The sequence below is a fragment of the Schistocerca piceifrons genome, chromosome 8 (genome assembly GCF_021461385.2).
Source record: "Schistocerca piceifrons isolate TAMUIC-IGC-003096 chromosome 8, iqSchPice1.1, whole genome shotgun sequence".
Lineage (NCBI taxonomy): Eukaryota > Metazoa > Arthropoda > Insecta > Orthoptera > Acrididae > Schistocerca > Schistocerca piceifrons.
The window spans coordinates 52904384-52910111 of NC_060145.1; the positions used below are offsets into that span (position 1 = coordinate 52904384).

Genomic DNA, 5728 nt, shown 5'->3' on the forward strand with positions numbered 1-5728 from the left:
AGTAAGGTTGGAATGTGCATTTTCGTTTTTATTTAAGTGTCGAAATCATACTGTGGTTCCAACGTTTGCTAAGGTTGTGCATCATATTAATTCTCCTGCCACCTATCGCATCAAGCAACGTGCTGGTTTAGCTCTTGTTCGTGAAAGGATCCACTATACTCGCTGTCAATTAAATTTTGTTTCTAAGGAATTATTTCAGCTTCATTTAATGATGGCGTCTAATGTTTCTGAATTTTCTTGGGATTGGGTGGACAGGGCCTCTTGGTCGCAGTCTGACTGCGGATTTGAATCTGTAACTTCTCGTCATTCGGTGAAGTTTGAACGTTTCCTTGGCTCATGATAATTAATTCAAACCCAAGGCTGCCGGCAGGTATTCTTGACACACCTCGATGGGGACAGCTGAAAATGGGCGCCCCGACTGGGACTCGAACCCAGGATCTCCTGCTTTCATGGCAGACGCTCTATCCATCTGAGCCACCGAGGACACAGATGAATAGCGCGACTGCAGGGACTTATCCCTTGCACGCTTCCCGTGAGAGTCACATCTGTGTCCTCGGTGGCTCAGATGGATAGACTGTCTGCCATGTAAGCAGGAGATCCTGGGTTCGAGTCCCGGTCGAGGCACACATTTTCAGCTGTCCACATCGAGGTATGTCAACAATACCTGCCGGCAGCCTTGGGATTCAATTAATTATCATTTATTCTAGAGAAAAGCTGCACGGTCATCAATAGTATCTGTTCTTTCGAGAACAGTTACTGTCTTCATACTAATTTTAATTCTCGACGTTTTGTGATGAATCTCACGGAGAAAACGTTTGACGACGCAGCTTTGTCTGTGCTGGAGAAAGGTTTCAATTCCGCACCGAAGCCTAGGACTTTTCCAGTCGTTGATTTTATTAGTTCTATTGAACAGGCTGTTTAAAAACTACCTTCCGAGGCTGCGGAAGAGATTAGGAGGAAAGCTTGTCGTGTGTTGACTGGGGCTCGTCCACCCAAGTGTAACATTACAGTAGCTGAGGCGGTTGCTTTACGTTCACTCAAAATGGATCCTGATATTGTTATTTTACCTGTGCACAAGGGAACTGCCACGATTTTGTTGAACAAGCACTATTACATTCAAAAGATGCATTGTCTACTTTCTGATTCGGCGTATCGCAAAATCAGTGCTGACCCTACTAAGAGTTTTGAGAGAATGACTAATAACCTCCTGAAGAAAAGTTCTTTGTCACAGGAGACTATCAAGAGTCTTAATTCTTACTGTGCTGTACCACCTAGATTATATGGCCTCCATAAAGTCCATAAAGAGGCTGTCCCGTTGAGGCCTATTGTTTCTAATATTAGTGCTCCGACATATCGTGTAGCTAAACATCTTGCTAATTTGTTGAGCCCACTAGTAGGTAGGTGTGAACACCACATTAAGAACTCTGCAGATTTCTTACGTCGATTGCAGGGATTGCGTTTGAATGACTCTTATATTTTAGTTTTGATGTGGTTTCTCTTTTCACTCGCGTTCCTCTCTCTGGTTCATTGCAGCTAATTGAGGTTAAGTTTGGTGTTGAGTTAACAAATTTGTTTCGACATGTGCTGACTTCCACTTACTTTTTATTCAATGGTCAGATTACGAACAGACTGATGGAGTTGCAATGGGAAGCCCGTTGCCACCTACTGTGGCCAATTTGATTATGGAGGACTTTGAGGATCGTGCATTGGAGTCAGCGACCTTGAAACCTGCGTGTTTTTTTCAAATATGTAGACGATACTTTTGTTGTTTGGCCTCATGGTAGTGAGAATTTAAACCGGGTTTTGGAACACCTGAATTCAATCCACCCGAATATTCAGTTCACTATGGAGGTGGAAAAGTATGGATGCCTTCCCTTCCTTGATGTGTTGGTCAGAAGGAAGACTGACGGTACGTTGGGACATTCTGTTTATAGGTAGCCTACTCTCACTGACTTGTATCTGCGAGCTGATAGTTGTCACCATCCAGCTCAGCGTGAAGTAGTACTTCGTACCTTGGTTCACAGGGCCCACGTTATCTCAGACCCCGAAAGTTTGGCAGCTGAGCTATCACATCTCGAAGTCACCTTTCGTCAGAATGGTTATAGTGAGAGGCAGATCAAACGTGCGTTGTGCTGTCAGCCTTCTGTGCAACGGGTGAGTGACGATAGCAACGAAGTGGCGCCTAAGTGTACGACCTTTTTGCCTTACGCAGGAAGCATTTCCAACAGGATTGGCCGTATTTTGCGGAAATATGATGTGAAATGTGTTTTTTCGACCACCTTATAAGATTAAGGACCTGTTGGCGCCCGTAAAAGATGATCTTGGTTTGCGTAAGGCTGGTGTGTACCGTATTCCTTGCAGTTGTGGCATGTCATATATTGGTCAGACAATCAGGACTGTGGAAGACCGGTGTATTGAACATAAGCGTCACACACGCTTACAACAGCCAAACAAATCCGCTATTGCAGAACATTGCCTCGACACCGGTCATCCTATGGAATACAAGAACACGGAGATTCTGGCTTGCACGTCCAGCTATTGGGATAGTGTTATTAAGGAAGCTGTTGAAATCAAACTATCCAGCAACCTTATAAACAGAGATGGTGGATTTTGTTTAAATGCTGCTTCGAATCCGGCTCTGTCTCTCATCAAAAAAACAGAGGGACAGAATTAGTGCTACTTCACCTGTTGATTCAAGTCACTATCGATATTTCTGATATTGGTTATCTTTGTTTGTGTTGATACTTGTTCTGTGTGTGGTATCTTCCTTGTTTCTTCTCTGTGAACCGAGGTATTACATTCCTTGCACATTGCTTCCTCCTTGCATTTGTGCCTTGAGAATGGCAGGGTGTGCTCCTGTCGAAATATCGGCGGTGATCGACGACGTCACCCGGCAGCAAACACGTAAGTTATTTAAACATTCAATCCACCGGGAAAAGTTAAGGTCTCACAAACAGATTTATTTATTAAAAAATTACAAATGTTTCATAGGTTGCACACGTTATGTCGGTAGGCGACTTGTTTTTACAACTTTTCCAGAAGCCAATCAAACGTAACTGAGATAGAAAACTTCCAATTTTTTTATTTGTCATGGTAGTATTAGGGCCTTACATGCAACCAAGCAATTTTCAAAATTTAGTATGACATTTCTTATGAGACACATGTTGTAAGAGATTGTGGAACAAGTCTATGAATATCGTCTTCACCACATAGTCTGCCTGCTAAACACATCTTTGTATTCCGACCAGCATCTGTGATAAGAAAACTGAGACATGTGCATGACATTTGCTCATATATCTCGTGAAAATTACCGGTGTAGATCAAAAATTGCATCATTATTCACTTCACAACAATAAACGTAATAAATGACAATTCAACTTGACAGTAAATACGTAACATATAATAGACTGTTGTATTTTTTATTATTATTATTGTTATTATTAGTAGCAGCGGTCAGACACAAAGCAAAACTTCTGTCAGTTCAGAAGAAAAGAGTCTAGCAATCAAGTGATTCACAAACAGCAAATATGGGGCACACATTTTAACATGGCTGAATTTGAATGGAGTGTAGGATGTCGGTGAATGAAGCGTCACTAGTGAAAGGATTGCTACACGGGAAAAATGATTTGTAACAAATATCTAACCTCAATGTGGATAGTTATCATCCTTTTCTGAGAAGGTGTTGGCTATCAGTCGCAATACACAGAGAATTGCTTCATCGTATAAAAAAGATTCGTCATTTTGAAAACAAAACTATTGCAAGAAAATTCTTTTTCTTTCTGAAGTTTAACTAATTGTCAATCATGACGACCGGGAGAAATTTGGGGAGGGGGGTTACCAGCTAATATCTGATTGCACTCAGCAGTAATAGTTTCAGAAAGATTTGGAACCACTGGTTTAGCCAGTACGATCAGGTTTTGTGCGAAGTGCGTTTTCTCTGTTAACCTTTCTGTACCCATGTCCGATGGCCGCGCAGGAAACTGTTTCACGCGGCTGCCAGAGCTTTTATATGGCCCTCTATACCTCGAGTCTTACCGGAAGACCCCACATTTTTCATACCTCACCCACACAGGGTACCTCGTACTACCGGACAAATTTGTTAATTTTTCTACGTGACTTGTATGCTATCGTCGTACGCAATTAAGTAGCACCTAAAGATAGGATATTGTCCTGAAACTCAGGTAGTGTACACGACCTTATCCAGATAAAGGAACTTCGAAATTACAACTGCACCAGATTTTAATCACGATCAACAATCCAGCTACTAAGAGTTGTGGATATCCCACTAAGAATATATTACGAAACTGTTGCAATTTAGTCATGGACTGTACGGCTGGTCCCGGCGGAGGTTCGAGTCCTCCCTCGGGCATGGGTGTGTGTATTTGTCCTTAGGACAATTTAGATTAAGTAGTGTGTAAGCTTAGGGGCTGTTGACCTTAGCAGTTAAGTCCCATAAAATTTCGCACATATTTGAACATTTTTTGTCCCAATGTAAGAGAATCAGACATAGCAATTTAGATTAAGTAGTGTGTAAGCTTAGGGGCTGTTGACCTTAGCAGTTAAGTCCCATAAAATTTCGCACATATTTGAACATTTTTTGTCCCAATGTAAGAGAATCAGACATAGGAGTATGGAGGTTACAATATGTAGAGGCTCTACTCACAAAACATGGCACCTCACCAGCTGTTTATTTTAGATGCTTCAAGTTTAACTGCGCTCGTCATTTAATCATTTCTCATTGAATTAATCATTTCTCATTCATTTAATCACCTCTAATGATTTATTAACCTGAACTGTGTAAACGTACATGAAGTGTAGACGTACATACATAATGTAACGCCTGAAATTTTGAACATGTACCTGGGTGTCGATTACGGGCGCTCCCTTGCCTGCGCAATATTTTCCACTCGCAGCCTGCCAGACCGCCGGGCTTCGCTTCATTTCCCTTTCATTTCCACTGCGGGATGCAACGGGCCGCCTGCGGCCATTGGCTGCCCTGGGCGTACCGACAGTTTTGTGGTCGGGGGCTCTCTGATGCGTACGCGACTCGCCCTAGCACTGACAAGTAGCTAGCTGCCGGTACTCGGGTTGCGTCACTGGCGACTACAAGTAGAACTCTTGCAACTCTGTTTTCACCTTTGTGATTTTATTAATAGCACAAAGCTTGTTTTATCACGCACAACATAAATGAAACTATGACTGTTATATTGAGGTTCTGTGACGACAGTGACTTCCTTTTTTGAGTTACTACCGGCTACATTTGAAGCGTTTGCTGTTTAATTTCGTCGTCATGGCACGTTTCGAGGCGACAGTATTTTCATCACACGATTGCCTAATAATAATGTAGGTATATAACAGACGAGACAATTTACCTGTCTAAACACAACTGTTCTTTACATGCTATGGGTAATATAAATCTAGTTCTGACGAAACCAACAGTCACAATAGAATTATAAAATGTCAACTACACTGTTTCTGCAGAATTGTTAGTCACAGACATTAAAACAACTGATTGATGTCTTTATCAGAACTCAACTACATAAATTCATAGAAATAATTATTTAGCAGGTAACGCGAATTTGATGAGGGAAACTTAATTACGCATATAAACAGTTCATCCACTCTTGCAATGGAGGATGCAAACGATTTTTGCCGGTTATCGGCACTGATACTGGCAAGATGTCAGTTCCAGGGATTGCAAGACTATCGAGAATGTTTTAATTTCGAG

The 5728-nt window shown here is 41.8% G+C and overlaps 1 non-coding gene across 1 annotated transcript; it reads right to left on the reverse strand.

The window, feature by feature from the left end:
* Window positions 1-410: 410 nt before the first annotated feature.
* Trnas-uga lies at window positions 411-484 on the reverse strand. The gene has a single exon. It is a non-coding gene; the product is annotated as a tRNA-Ser (tRNA).
* Between the last annotated feature and the right edge of the window lie 5244 nt (window positions 485-5728).